The sequence below is a fragment of the Ursus arctos genome, unplaced genomic scaffold (assembly GCF_023065955.2).
Source record: "Ursus arctos isolate Adak ecotype North America unplaced genomic scaffold, UrsArc2.0 scaffold_27, whole genome shotgun sequence".
Taxonomy (NCBI): Eukaryota; Metazoa; Chordata; class Mammalia; order Carnivora; family Ursidae; genus Ursus; species Ursus arctos.
The window spans coordinates 16,886,291-16,901,073 of record NW_026622952.1 but is presented as its reverse complement, the minus strand read 5'-3'; the positions used below and the strand labels follow the sequence as shown (position 1 = coordinate 16,901,073).

The window sequence follows — 14,783 nt, the reverse complement described above, 5'->3', positions numbered from 1 at the left end:
AGCAAAGGAAGGCAGCTATAGCTGGTAATTTTTCTAATGGTCTCTGGTGAGGGCAATGAAAGCAAGTAACACCTGTGATTTTACTGTGATCATTACATTTTTTTTCCCCAAAAAGCACTTTATTCTTTACAGATACCACAGAAGATTCTGGGGGACTCAACGACATGCTGACCCGAGGAAAGCATTAGAAATATACAACTTGTAAAATTAAATGACAGAATATAGTTCAGTTAAACTATTGATAACAACACATAAGCCTCATATATCTGGATTTCAGTATTTGGATCAATATTTTAATTACCAAAGTATTCTGGCATTATGCTATATGGACATCCATTAATAAATGCTCAATTACCTAAGGATACAATATGAGGAAATATTATTTAGCACTGGTAAAATGAGAAGTAATAATATGAATTTCTAATTCCAATAAATTTTAAAATATTTCTAAAGAAATAAAAATAAATACTATTCCAAGTCTTAGGAAAAAAGAATTATGAGGACCATAACCAGTAAAAACATGTCTTGACCCTGTATTCAGATTTAAATTTTGTTCTTTTTAAATTTTCAACCTTTTCTTTTTTTTAAATGTTCAAAGGTATTTTATTTTATTTTTTTAATAATAATTTTTTATTATGTTATGCTAGTCACCATACAGTATATCCTTAGTTTTTTATTTTTTGTATCCACATTCATTGTGCTGTTTTGATGCAATAATCTGTTCTTAAAATTGAGTGTTACAGATGGTCCAAATGCTGCATTGTATTTTAAACTTAATCAATAGCTATTTGTCTTACTTCTAGGATAGTTTTTTTATAAAGAGAGATGCCTTTATTTATGTTCCTAATTTTAGGGACTCTGTACAGTCCTATACTAGATTATCAGAGCTAGGATAGCAAAATGATAGTGAGTTAGTTACCTCAACTTCTGTGATTATAAGCAATTTCAGTGGCAGGTACTATATACAAAAGTATGTAAACAGTTTTCTATAAAAACCATTATTTTAAGATGCTGTTTCTGATGAAAACTTTCACATTTTCCAGTTTATACTTTCATAGTCATTACTAAACAAACCTTTGAATGTAAGAGAAAGGTCCATTGTCTGTTTTGGTGAACAGACTTAACCAGAAACTCAACTTGAGAATGACAAGATATAAGTATAAATTTGTCTTAAATACTATGGGGAAATAATTTGTTGTAACTGGGACGTAAATACCTGCTAACCTTCTTGTTTTTGTAGCTCAACAATGATAACCTAGAGTTCTGAATTTTCAAAAAAGCATTCGTGACCCATAGCTTCTCATAATCCCAAAGGTTCTCTAATAAAGATTTGTGGGGTTGGTTCTACTGTAACATTAATCAAGATCAAATTAACCATCTATGGCTTATAATAAAGTAGTCCTAGTGTCTATCGCCTTCTTTTCTAAATAGTTTATCAATGGGGTTTTATACTGGATTAAATTCCTGGCTTTCAGAGCAAAACTTCTCAAGTCTTGACTCTTACAATTTATATGATAAATAAAAATCAATACAAGTGCTTAAAAAAAATCAATACAAGTGCTTTTGTTAATTGTGTAAAAATGAGAAAGCCAGAATATCTGGAACAGAAACAGAAGAACCCCAGGTTTAAGAGTACTAATCTGGTTTCCAATATTAGGGCTTCTGAATTAAAATTGTTCTCAAACCACCCTCTTACCGCATAAACTACCATTTTTCCTGTAATTATGAACCATATTTACAATGGTCCTTAGAACATGTGCATTACAAAAATGTTTCTTTTGCTCTAACTCCCTAACTTTTCCATACCACAAAAAGTAAAACACAAGACAATACAACTAATTCATTTTCACAGCTTTAAACACTGCTAGAACTCAAGAAGTATAAACGTTACAGAATTTCATAGATATTTGAAGTGAATCATCTATTTAAACCCTCTCACATTTTACATGAGGGAATTAAAGAACCCCAAAATGTAAACAATGGGCCCAAAGTCATAGACCTAAAAAGAAAATTTGAACTAGAACATAAATATGTGATTGCAAGCTCAAATTATTGTCCAGCGGGTCCTACAAACATAGAATTTTAGAGCAGAAAGATCATCTAGTTCAATCCCTTTATTTTATAGAGGAACACACTGGGCTACAGGTTTGCTTAATGGGGGAAGATCATTCACGGAGTTTGTCAAATAGAGGAGCTGAAACCCTGAAAATGCTTCCTAAGCTTCCACACATAAGTAGACAGCACAGCCTTAATCTATATTCCTTGAGGAATCCCTTTTCTGGAAGTTATTATTACTTTTCTACACTTTGAGACCCAAATAATAAACTCATAGCTTCATTTCAAAACAAAGTATATTTTCAAAGGCAATTTTCCAACATCAAAATAATTCAGTCCAGCCAAAACTTACTCACTGGAACAGGCACTTTGTACTTGGGGCTCTTCCACGTACAAAGATAAACAAAGACTGAAAGCAGCTTTTATTCTAGAAAGAGTGACAGACGAGCCAAAACCCAACTCCCAAGCAATAAAACAAATAAATACAGGAAATCATTTAACGTATTAATAAATGCTATGACTAACATTCTAATGTTGTGTGAGACTTTTTTCTAATTTGAATGATTTAACAACTAAAAAAATAGTTCACTACGAAGTGGCCTGATAAACAGGGAGTTTGGAAAAGATTTCTGTAGCAATTCATACAGACTGCCAAAAATTGCTAGAGGGGTTATACTGTTGGAGCGTGTGTGTGTTTTAGACACAGTTCATTTTCCGCCAACCTTATTTCCATTTTCTGTTGAAAAGTGCAAGAAGAGCTTACGATCCTCGGCGGCCATGTTCCTCCCCCTGCAAAACACCAGCAGTGGGTTCTGCAGACTGCGTTGAGCAGGGCACTCGCGCAGAGGCACAGAGGGGAACGGCCTACCTTCAGGCCAGTCCGCAAACGCAGGTTGAGTTGCAGTAACCTCAGAAACTGGCGTAGTCCACCCACCTGAAGCTCCTCCTCGGTCACAGCCTTTTCCGCAAGGGCTACTTCTCCCTTTTCCCTCTCTTCGGAAGGTCTGTAGAAGTAGGTGGGACCTCCCGTGGGTGCTCGCGAGAGCTGGAGCGCTCATGCGCAGAAACTCCGGCACGGCACCCACTGCGTCAGGCCATTAAGCGAGCTCCCTCATTTTTGCATGGGGTGGCAATGTCCACACGGTGCAGAGGGGAGTCTGTATTACACAGAGCAGGTTCACATAGGCAGTCTCTGTGAGAGGCTGCTGGTCAGCCCTGGGATCAGTAACTACCAGAGGTCTGGGCTCCCAGGAGGCTGCCTGGATCTGGTTAGTGAAGGTTCCGAAATAGGAGTGGCCACAGTGCAGCCGCAAACTGCGGCATAGCTCGCTGGCCAGTATTGCTGAAGCATAGGACCCTGACGTCAGCTGGGTTTTCAATGGCAACAATGTTGCAAGCTCCTAGCCGAAGCCTCTCCCAGGTTCTCTAGATGAATGACATAGATGCCATTGTTTTTCCTTTTGCAAATGCACTGTTCCATTTGGAGGTCAAGGTAGGTACCATCTAAGTGGATTCTAAATCTGAATCTAAATGCAATGAATTGAAGATATTCTTCTTCATCATTTGCAGGACAGCAAGGGCTCTGGACGTTAAAAGTTTCCCTTTAAGTTACCCCGGGGAATCCAGGACAGCATCATACTGACTCCTCCCTGGGAGCGCAGAACGGTGAGTTCATTTTTTTTTAAGCATCAAAGTGTTGCCAGTATCATAAAAGCCAATGAAATAAGAATAGGAGAAAAATCACTTTAATTTAAAGCAGAACATCCCCTCTTGCTTGCTTTCCCTTTGTCTGTCTCTCTTGTCTCACACACAAACTCACAAATACGCATCAATCAGCAAATAAGCCAAGGAAAGCAAATGTAAAGTGAGGAAACTCAGCCCACAAGAAATGCTGTAAGCCTTGGCTTTCATGAAACTGGTGATTAATGAGAATATCTGATTTCAAAGAAAATATATTTTAGTATTTTAGTATTATTCCACCAAGATATCTAGTTATGTAGCACCATTTACATACTTTCCTTATTTCTAGGAAATTTTTAAACTTAAACCTATGCTTTATATAAATCTAAAGCCCTCTATTTTCTTATTAAAATTACTATAGGTCTATTTTAGAAAACTTTTTTTTAAGATTTTATTTATTTACTTGAGAGAGAGAGAGAAAACATAGAGGGAGAGGGAGAAGCAGACACCCGCTGAGCAGGGAACCCAATGTGGAGCTCGATCCCAGGACCCTGAGATCACGACCTGAGCTGAAGGCAGACGCTTAATTGACTGAGCCACCCAGGAGCCCCTATTTTAGAAAACTTTTAAAACGTGAATTTGTATAGAAATAAAATATTTAAAAACATGATCATCTCTTCTCCTAAGTGCTAGAGCTATCCCCTAATCAATCTTCCTTTCAAAACGGCCTCTCCTCCAGCTCAGCTTCCACTTCACAGCAATTTTGGCCACTCAACTTCAGATGTGATGAGGTTATTCCTTGGCTGATTCTTTTATTTCTACTGTATTCAAGGAATGCCCAGATTACTAGTAGTTCAGGATGCCACGCGTGTTCCTTTGACAGCTTAACTGCCCCACCTGATCTCTTTCACGGTCATTAGTCTTTGTCATTATTTCACTGTATGCCCCCTGAGGCTTTACTCCTGTGATTTCTCCAAGGGGGCACACTTCCTCTATCTCCACGGCCTCTGAGCATGCTGTGCCCTCTCTCCGAAATACACAAGAGGCAAGAACCACCCTTTTCACCAAACAGCTCAGACTTACCCTTCTATTCCCAGATTGGTTTAGCCAATGTGTGGGTTCAGCGTTCACCTTTCATGTTATCAGAAGACCCTGCTGATGCCCTCCACTTTATTGTATTATGATATTTCTACAAAGATTTATTAAGTCGTCTTCTATGTGCCAGCTACTGTTCGAGAGGGAAAGGTAGTAAACAAAATAGATAAAACACCTACCGGATCCGAGTTTACATTCTAAGGAGGAGAAACAGACAATAAACAAAAATACAATTCAGAGATTATCAGATGGTAATGAGTCCTATATAAACTGCTTAGGGAAGAAGGAGTGCCAGGGCATTGTAATTTGTATCAGGGGATCAGAGAGGATCTCAGTGAGACACACATTTCAACAGAGATGGGAGGAAGCAAAGGAGCAAACCATGTAAATTTCCAGGAGGCAAGTATTCCAGAATGTGAAAAGGCTGTGAGGTCTCCACAGCCTTATGTTTCCAAAGGTCAACAAGAATGCCCATGTTGGAGTTAAGAAAAGAGAAGAACATTTGGAAATTAAGTTCTAAATCTGGGTTTTTCAACTGCTGATATTTTAGACCCAATAGTTCTTTGTACATGAATAGCCCAAAGGCTATCTTGCAATTTTAAGATATTTAGCAACATCCCTGTTTTCCATCCACTAGATAATAGTAGCATTCCCCCTCCCTTCTAAGCAGTGATCATTAGAAAATGTCAGATATCCCCTGAAGGATAATATCACCCCCCCCATTAAAAACAGCTTTGCTGAGAGGCAGCAAAGATAAGATTGTGTGAAGTCTTGCAGGCCACAATAAAAATTTTCACTTTTAAATTGAGTAAAATGTGAGCCACTGCATGACACCAAGCACTGAATTAGCACGAAATTTAACCTTATTTTAGAAAATGATTCTTGGGGCGCCTGGGTGGCACAGCGGTTAAGCGTCTGCCTTCGGCTCAGGGCGTGATCCCAGCGTTATGGGATCGAGCCCCACATCAGGCTCCTCCGCTAGGAGCCTGCTTCTTCCTCTCCCACTCCCCCTGCTTGTGTTCCCTCTCTTGCTGGCTGTCTCTATCTCTGTCAAATAAATAAATAAATAAAATCTTTAAAAAAAAAGAAAGAAAAGGGGCGCCTGGGTGGCTCAGTCGTTAAGCGTCTGCCTTTGGCTCAGGGCGTGATCCCAGCGTTTTGGGATCGAGCCCCACATCAGGCTTCTCTGCTAGGAGCCTGCTTCTTCCTCTCCCACTCCCCCTGCATGTGTTCTCTCTCTCGCTGGCTGTCTCTCTCTGTCAAATAAATAAATAAAATCTTTAAAAAAAAAAAAAAGAAAGAAAGAAAGAAAATGATTCTTACTTATGTGTTGAGAACAGATTGTAGGATAACAGGGCAGAAATAACACTGTGATCCAAGTAGGAGATAGTGGGTGATGGTTGTTCAGATCAGGGCAACAGGAGTCAGCTGATGAGAAGTGGTCAGACTCTGGAGTCATCAGATTTCCTGGCACATCATGATGGGTGTGAGAAAAAGCAAGAATCAAGGATGATTCCAAAGTTTTTGGCCCCCGAAAATGAAAAGATTGGATTTGCTAGAAGTGGAGAAGGCTTTAAGCGGAAAGGGCTTTAAGAGAAAGCTCAGGGGGCACCTGGGTGGCTCAGTCAGTTAAGTGTCTGCCTTTGGCTCAGGTCATGATCCCAGGGTCCTGAGATTAAGCCCCATGTCTCCCTCTTCCTCTGCCCTTCCCCTGCTTATGCTCTCTCTCCCTTTCTCTCTCTCTCAAATAAATAAGTAAAATCTTTAAAAAAGAGAGAAAGTTCAGGAATTCTCTTTGGCAATATTAAATGTCAGGTTTCTATTAGACGTCAAGCTGAAGATGTTAATTTGTCAGTTGGATGTAGGAGTCTGCATGTCAAGGGAATAATCTAGATTAGAAACATGAATTTGAGAGTCACCTGCACCTATTGATATGTACAACCACGAGATTACATAAGATCACCAAGGGGGTACATGTAAATAGAGAAACAAGAGAAGACATGGGAGGGAACAGGAGGGGGAGTTGGGAACGAGAGACTCATGAGTTGAGATCTGCAGCACTTTCACTTGAAGAGATGGGGGGGTGGGAAGGAGAAAACAATTGAGACTATAGAGAAGGAGGAAAACAAAGTAAGTGTGGTGTCCAGGGAGACAAAAAATGGAAAAGTATTAGGAATAGGGAATAACCAACACTGCCAAATGTTTCTGCTAAGTAAGGAAGACTGCATATAACATTGCATTTAACAATGCAAAGGTCACTCATGCTGATGCTAATGCAGAGAGCATTTTTGACTGAGTAATGGCTTTTGCCTTACTGGACTGAAGTAAGAGAAAAGCGGAGCTATGTTTGACGTTACCTTATAGAACCCTCAGCAAACTCTGAATCTTTGAAATTAGAGATATTCACATTCTTAGTATTTCTTTGTAACTTCAAACTGTATGATACATCTTGGAACAGATATAAGAGCACCATAATTAATTGTACCCCCTAGAGATACCCCATATTATTGTAATCAATAAAAATATATGCCATATATACTGCTACAGAAATCTTCACAGTTGTATACTGAATTCTGAGTATTTCTTAATTTTAATATTCTGGCAGCAAAGCCAACTGTAAATTGTATCAAGATTATTTTAATTGCTATCATACTGTATTAAAGAGTATAAAAGAAATAGAGAAATTACTTTCTAATCAATTGTAACTTGGTAAATTATTTTGCAATTAATTATTATTCAAAACAATGAGAAGAAGACCAGGAAACCCCAGGAATTACAGATGCCGATGGATAGAGACTAATGGAAAAGGAAAAAAACATACAGATTTTGAAGAAAAAGTATGAACTACAGGATGAAAACAAGCCAGTTATTAGGAGCAAGGTCCAACAAAATCAGAATAACTGTAGCAATGGATAAAATTGAGACAAGCACAGTGACAGCGGAAATACATCCAATACACCCAATAATCAAGACGTTGAAATGACAGTTGCCTTTGCAGAAAGCTTATCTTTGAAAGGTATGGCCAAGGGGCAGTTTTCATCTCCAAAAATAAATTAATTAAATTAAATTAAACAAAATATAAAATAAAATGGAAATTAAAAATAAAGTGTATGGCCATCTCAGAATCTTATGTCTTAAAAAAAAAAAAAAAAGAATCTTATGTTTAGATTGCCAAAGAGGAAGAACTAGCACACTGGAGGGATACTGTGGGTTAAGTCATAGCTCCCATATATTCTGTAACAATGTTCTATTTCAAATTCAGAATAACATGTTTTCTTTAAACAATTTGAGAAAAAATAATAAAAGGGTGCTCTTATGTGTATGAAAACAAAACATAATAACAACTGTATATAATTTGTTAGTTTCTTAGGGAACTTCGACAAGTACAAAGAAATGCTTTGATTCTAAATTTGCAAATGTGCTGATCATTATTCCACTGAATTTTACCAATATGTTGCCATTAAACCAAAAGTAAATAGCAGTATATTATTTATGATTTTACCTCTTTGGAAGAAAATCTAAAGGCCCATGATATGCAGTCATGTAGAACTGAGGTAAAGTTAGATTTAAATCTCATGTATTATACAGACCCTTGGCTACAGTGTTAACCCAGAAATCACCTATGCTTGCATCTTGCTTGGGCCATGCATTTACTCTTTGTTCCATATGCACTAACATTTGTGAAAAAATTATTTAATTAAAAACATTTGCTCTTTTCATAAAACATGTATAACTTGTGTTTTTAAAAAAAAAATGTCAGGACACCTGGGTGGCTCAGGAGCAAGCATCCAACTCTTGATTTTGGCTCAGGTCATGATCTCAGAGCTGTGAGATCAAGCCCAGCCATCAGGCTCTGTGCTGAGTGTGGAACCTGCTTAAGATTCTCTCCCACTTTCTCTGCCCCTCTCCCCACCTCCTATTTTCTCTTTAAAATAATTTTTTAAATTAAAAAATGTGAAAAAATGTCAATTCCTTCCTAGTGCTGATGACTGAAATAAGGGAAGAGTTAAGAAGTCTAAGAAAGTTGTAGGCAGAAACATTTTTTGGTTAAAACAATGACATTTTAAATTCTACAGTGGTTCCAATTAATATCCTAAATGAACCTGTCATTCTCCCTGTACATACAAATGAGAAAGTTAGTAAGATATGTAAATGCTCCCCTCAATACTTTTTTGGGGAAACCACATGTTATTTGAGGCTGTCTTGGGCAACTTTTAAAGGTCCACTGTAACAATTATTCTCAATCAGTATTAATTGTCGATGTTAAAGAATCTGCTAATATGTTCAGTTGGGCTTATCTAGGATCTCCTGTTTTCAGAAGAGTGGTCTATAGACTGCTAAGGAATGTGTGAAATTTTTTCTGAGAATTTTGGGTTCTGATTAGTGTTTTTGTCAAAATTTGAGGACAAAATTTAAGTACATGATTTGTTGACTACTTTGAAAATTACATTTTGATGTTACAAGTGTGATATTCAATTCTATTTCTTTTCTAGAGTTTTCCACAATAAAGGTGTTCTTGTGATTCATTAACTCCCATGGATGTCATTTCCATCAGCACGTTTTATTTCTAAGATTTGAGCTACTGAACTATTGTTTACCTACTTCCTCCGCATGGTTTCCTGTCTCATATGAATGATAACTGAAGTAGCTATGCCTACAGTATATCACTGATTTTCCCTCCTAAGGATCAGCTTTGAGTTTTTCAAAATGTTGTTTTCTGAATGCAAACTCACTACTGCCTGGGTAACAACTTAATTCACAGTACATCAGAAGAATGTTTCCCTTTTGATATCTGCAATTTTGTTTACTTTGTTTTAAAACAGCGTAGTGTTTTGTATTATTGCTTTTTTCAAATTAATGAAAGAATAGGAAATCATTAAAGACTGAGTGAAATAAAATCTTCGGGCACCATACATTTAAATTATTTCTGGATTAGAAAGATGTTGAATAATTTTATCAGCTAATGTGAAAACAGCAAAGGGAAGCTACATTTATCTTCCATCTATTCTGTGACATTGAGCTAGGTCTTTACAAGCATTACCTTTTTAACCCTCCCTCTCAGTTCAGCTGTAAGGTGGCATTATTTTCTTTATTTTGCCAAGAGCAACTACTTATAGCTAGTATATGGAAAATTTCTAATTCACAGTGGAATTTGAATTAATGTTTCCCTGGTTACAAAGTCTGCAATTTTTCTAGTATGCTATAATACTTTCCATACAACCATTTCACTTTTCTTATGGGGGAATTCAACCTGTAGTATACGTAAACATCCCCATATAAACACATTGTCCCATAATTTTTTTTTTTTTTTTTTTTTTTTTGGAGATGATATTGCAGCCCATGTGTATTGAGGATGAAAGTCTGGAAAACACCTCTCTGAACTCCTACAGTCAGGATGTTTAAGACTTGTAAAAGAATATACCTGTTAATCCTGATTCACAGGAGAAAATACTTGCAGTTTGGTAGCATAGTTTATTCCAGAACTATTCTTTTGCAAGGAATGCCTGTGAGAGAATGGCACTAATAATACTAATATTATTAGCACAATAATATTAATAATGTTATTATATTATTGTAGTATTATAGTAATGGTATTAAAAGCAGTAATATTATTGGCATTAATACATAACTACTAATAATATAACAAGTAGATTGAACTAATTACAAATAGAATCTCAAATGATCTTGAACTCCACCTACAGATGTCCTATGAGAAATTCTGACTGTTACCATGGTGGCATGGGGGATTTCAGTATGACGTAGCTTTCTTTTTAAAGCTATTCATTTTAATTCTGTAGTTGACAGAAGATTTACCATGCAGTTACTTTATGTTTCTCTTGGACAGGCCTATTTCAAGTCCCTGGAGAGATCCTAGCAATGTTTTCACATGATCATATGTTTGTACACTTTCTAAAACTAAGCTATATTAAATTCAACTATGACCACTATTGCTTTCTATTTCAATTCCCTTCCTCCCCCCCAACCCCTGATATGCACACAAATCCCTCCACTCCCACCGTAACGTAGAGACTGTGGGCATGCGTGGTAACTGGTTAAGGCAAGGTTCCATTGATGATATATTTGGTTTGGGTTAAGTGAACTAGGCTAGGACAAGGATATAGAATTCTGGTGCATAGGACAATCATCTTTTTTTCTCACCTTCTAGGCATGTTAGTAAATTTCATCAAAATCATAGTGGTAGGTCAAGAAGGAAATGGCAGTCTGACAACGTGTACTTAAGTTTTCTAATCAATTCACCCAAGTTAGAGCTTTCCATTTGCTGTATTTTATGGGAAGTAAAATCAGGAGCTTTTATCAATGGGGGAATGGGATTAGCAGTGTTCATGTGTATTTTGAAAGATGGGGTCAGAATACATGAAAAGATTAAGTTGGTTGTAGCTTTTTGGAAACCAAATGAAATCTAAGAAATAGAAATATGTATTCAGCTGAGACCTCATAAGAATGATATAATATTAGTAGTAAAGATATGGTAGCTTATAAGAAAGATATTGATCATCTTGTGAAATAAATGAGCTTATATTGTGACTTAGTTACTGAAGTGATAATTTCTTTGATGTTAGTTTAACTTTCATGCTGTACTGATTCTTATAAAAGCTTTTATTTTTTTCTAGGATATTTTAAGGGAGCAAAACATTCTCCTTTTCTCTCTAAAAGCAGTGATATTAGCAACAATTCTTCTCTTTGAAAATGAACAGCCAAAAATATATACAATTAATATGTATATTAATAAAGTTACTGACAAATGTATTTTTTAATCAAAATCTCATTACCTTAATGATCGTTTTGAGCAATTCATTTTGCAAGAAGTCATTTATTTGGGAACTTACCTATTCTTAGCACAATGCAATACTTATCTTCTTTCAACTTATCTCAGAAGTAAAATCAAAACTTAGGTTTTACTTTATTTTCTAAAGTCTCTACTATTCTTATTATAGCTGTCTGCTCAAGATTATACCATTTTCCTGCATAAAAACCTATAGGTTTTAGTAAGAATACTGAGTTCAATATTAAAGTTAGGCATTTTACCTTGTATTTGAATTGTGCTTGATAGTTTCTAAAGTCTTTTCACATACTATTTATCTTGATATTATGAATATATAAGGAGTTAACTCAGTATATTATAATATTATCCTAAAATTGCAAAATCATGATTCTGAGTTATTTTCCAGTCATTTTACTATGTTCTTTGGTTGCAAATCATGCCTAATACTAGATTTACATTCACGTTACAGATACAAAATGATCAAGAATATGAGTGAATTAGAATAATTTTAATGTTGAATTTTTTAAGTGGAATTCATTATTTTATTATAAAAACAAAAAAGGAGTTAAATATAGACAGCATTGTTATAGGTATGTAGAGATATGATTAATATATGCAATTTTTGTATAAAATAGAATCACTGCACATCATCAAAAGAACTACAGTGTTCTGTTTGACTGAAGAGAAGAAGAAAGAAGGAAAAAGAAATTTGAAACATTGCCTGGAGGAACCTTTGTTACCTAAAAGTTTCAAGAGTCATCTGAACAGATTACTTCCAAGATACACGAAGAACTTAATTAAAATTGTATTGATGTATTGTATCTGCAGAGATAATTAAATACAACACCAGTTTTTGCATGCAAAAACATATTTGTCTTGCCAAGAAAGTAATTGAGAAAGAACTGAATGAGTGACTCAGCCTTGATGCAGAAACTTTTATCAGAAGAGTTTCTTTTGGTTAAGGGAACTCTGAGAATTGCCCACTATCATATGTGTTGGTCTAGCTTCTTTTTGTGTTTTAACTGAACATGCAAAAAGATGGTATAGTTGGGGCACCTGGGTGGCTCAGTTGGTTAAGTGTCTGCCTTCGGCTCAGGTCATGATCTCAGGGTCTTGGGATCGAGCCCCACGTCAGCTCTCTGGTCAGTGGGGAGCCTGCTTCTCCCTCTTATCCTCCCTCTATGCTCTCCCTCTCTTTCTCTCAAATAAATAAATAAATCTTAAAAAAAAAAACAAAAGATGACATAGTAAAACAAATGTGTATTTCTCCCCAAGAGGTCACTCTACAAGAAAAGATAAGCTAAATAGGATTATGAAATCAACTGAGAGGTGATGCTTTATTCACTTGATTTTATTCATCTGTTTCATGGTGATGCTTACCCTGCTTTAAATAATCACTGAACTACTAAGTCATACTTTTCCATTTTTAAATACAAATGACTCTCACATGCCTGCATTCCAATGATAATTACTGCTCTGAAAGAGTCCATTCCACTGAAAAGATCTGTTGCCCATTCATTATTGAACTATGATGATAATATTGTAATTACCAGAACTTAAAGTTGCAAGGTTGCAATAGAAAACATTGAAAAATCCTGGGTAAACCCATCAGCCTTCTTAAATGTGTTTAACAGACATATACCAAGAATATGTTTATTGCTATGCAATACGTAATATCTTTTAAATCCTTGTCACCATGAAAGAATTCAGAAAGAATGATTTTGTTAGAAAAGCTAAACACAGTGACCCAGATTTTCAAAAGATCTACTCTATCAGCACCAAATGACTCCAGATGAAATTAAGGCCACTCAAGAACAAATATGATCCTAAGGCTTTATTCTGGCATCTAAGGGGGAAAAAAACAGCTCATATTAAAACATCTATACAGTCTCTAAGGACTTCAGAACACTGATACTAACTGAGCTATTTGAAGATAGTTTAAAAGAAAGATTATCCAGGAGTAGAGAGATAACCTTCAGTAAGTGACCAAATAACTGCTTCCAGAAGTTTATAGGTTCAGCACCTTTGCAATGTCCCAGTAGAAAAGCAGGGAAAAAAAAAAAAAGTTATGAAACACAATTAGGAGGGGACAATTTTTAGAATGTGAGTCCTTACAACCTCCCAAATCTGCTATTCCATTAAAACCATGAGAACACTAGTAAAGATTGCCAAAGTCAAGTTCTTCAAAACTCCAGAAATAAACCAAAGACCTCCAACAATCTCAGGACAATTGACAAGACAATGAGTTCAGCAGTAAGAACAGCAAGAGCCCAGTGGCATTCTGACTTGCTCTATCCCTATCCCTCTCCACCCAGCTCCACAAAACTTTGGAAATTGCAGATTTGCAGCTAAGATAACACTGAAAACAAGCAGCCTAGAAGCCCTTATTGGTTTGAAACTCTTCAGAAAGCCAATCCCCACATATTTAATCTATCTGGTAGCTCCCTGCAAAAGCTTAACAGAGCTTCTCATTATTTGACCTGATAGAGTATATTCACTAGGAAAGCCTATTCCCAAGACATTTGTTGAAAACAATTGCTTAACATCACAACTGCCCAAGGCAGTGGTAACAATTGAGGCAAACAAGAGACTGATCTAAAAAGTAAAGGGAAGATCTGGAGAATGGGATTCCATAGTTGGCTTGAAGAGCTCCAACATATTCTCCAGAATCCAGAAAGTCCCATGCATGTGTGGAGGTGTGTGCAGGCTCAGGAAGACCAGAGTAGGCCCAAATTTCTCACAAGCAGGAAGTGAAGGCTAAGGAATAGGTCCAAAGTACTTGAATGCTTCAACACACACTGAGCCCCTCTGAAGAGGGTGGGGACTTATTTCTTCAAGGAAATATTAGTTTAAGGGAAAATTAATCATTTCCTACCAGTAAGCTAAATGAGCCATGACTTCAATAGCTGCACATGACAGAGAATATAGACTTTGCAGAATTATTACAAGAAAGTTATTCAACAAACAGAAACAAAACAACAAATAACAACAACATCCTGGGGAAAGTGAAGGATTTGATTTCCACAACTGTCATATTATAAAATGTCCAGTTTCAACAAAAAATTGTAAGACACACAAAAAATACGAAATTATGGCTCACACATAGGAAATAATGCAGTCAATAGAAACTCCCTGAGGAAGCCCAGATGTTAGACTTACTAGACAAAAC

At 36.4% G+C, this 14,783-nt stretch overlaps 1 protein-coding gene and 1 pseudogene across 1 annotated transcript in view; both read right to left on the bottom strand.

Annotated features, from left to right (window-relative positions):
• The window catches only part of MSR1 (macrophage scavenger receptor 1), a 413,132-nt gene extending 410,077 nt beyond the window's left edge, over positions 1–3,055 (bottom strand). The window contains exon 1 of the mRNA XM_057303426.1: positions 2,990–3,055. The gene's annotated coding sequence lies outside the window, so the exon portion shown is untranslated. The remainder of the gene's footprint in view (positions 1–2,989) is intronic.
• Positions 2,763–3,535, bottom strand: LOC130541884 (40S ribosomal protein SA-like; annotated as a pseudogene).
• Between the last annotated feature and the right edge of the window lie 11,248 nt (positions 3,536–14,783).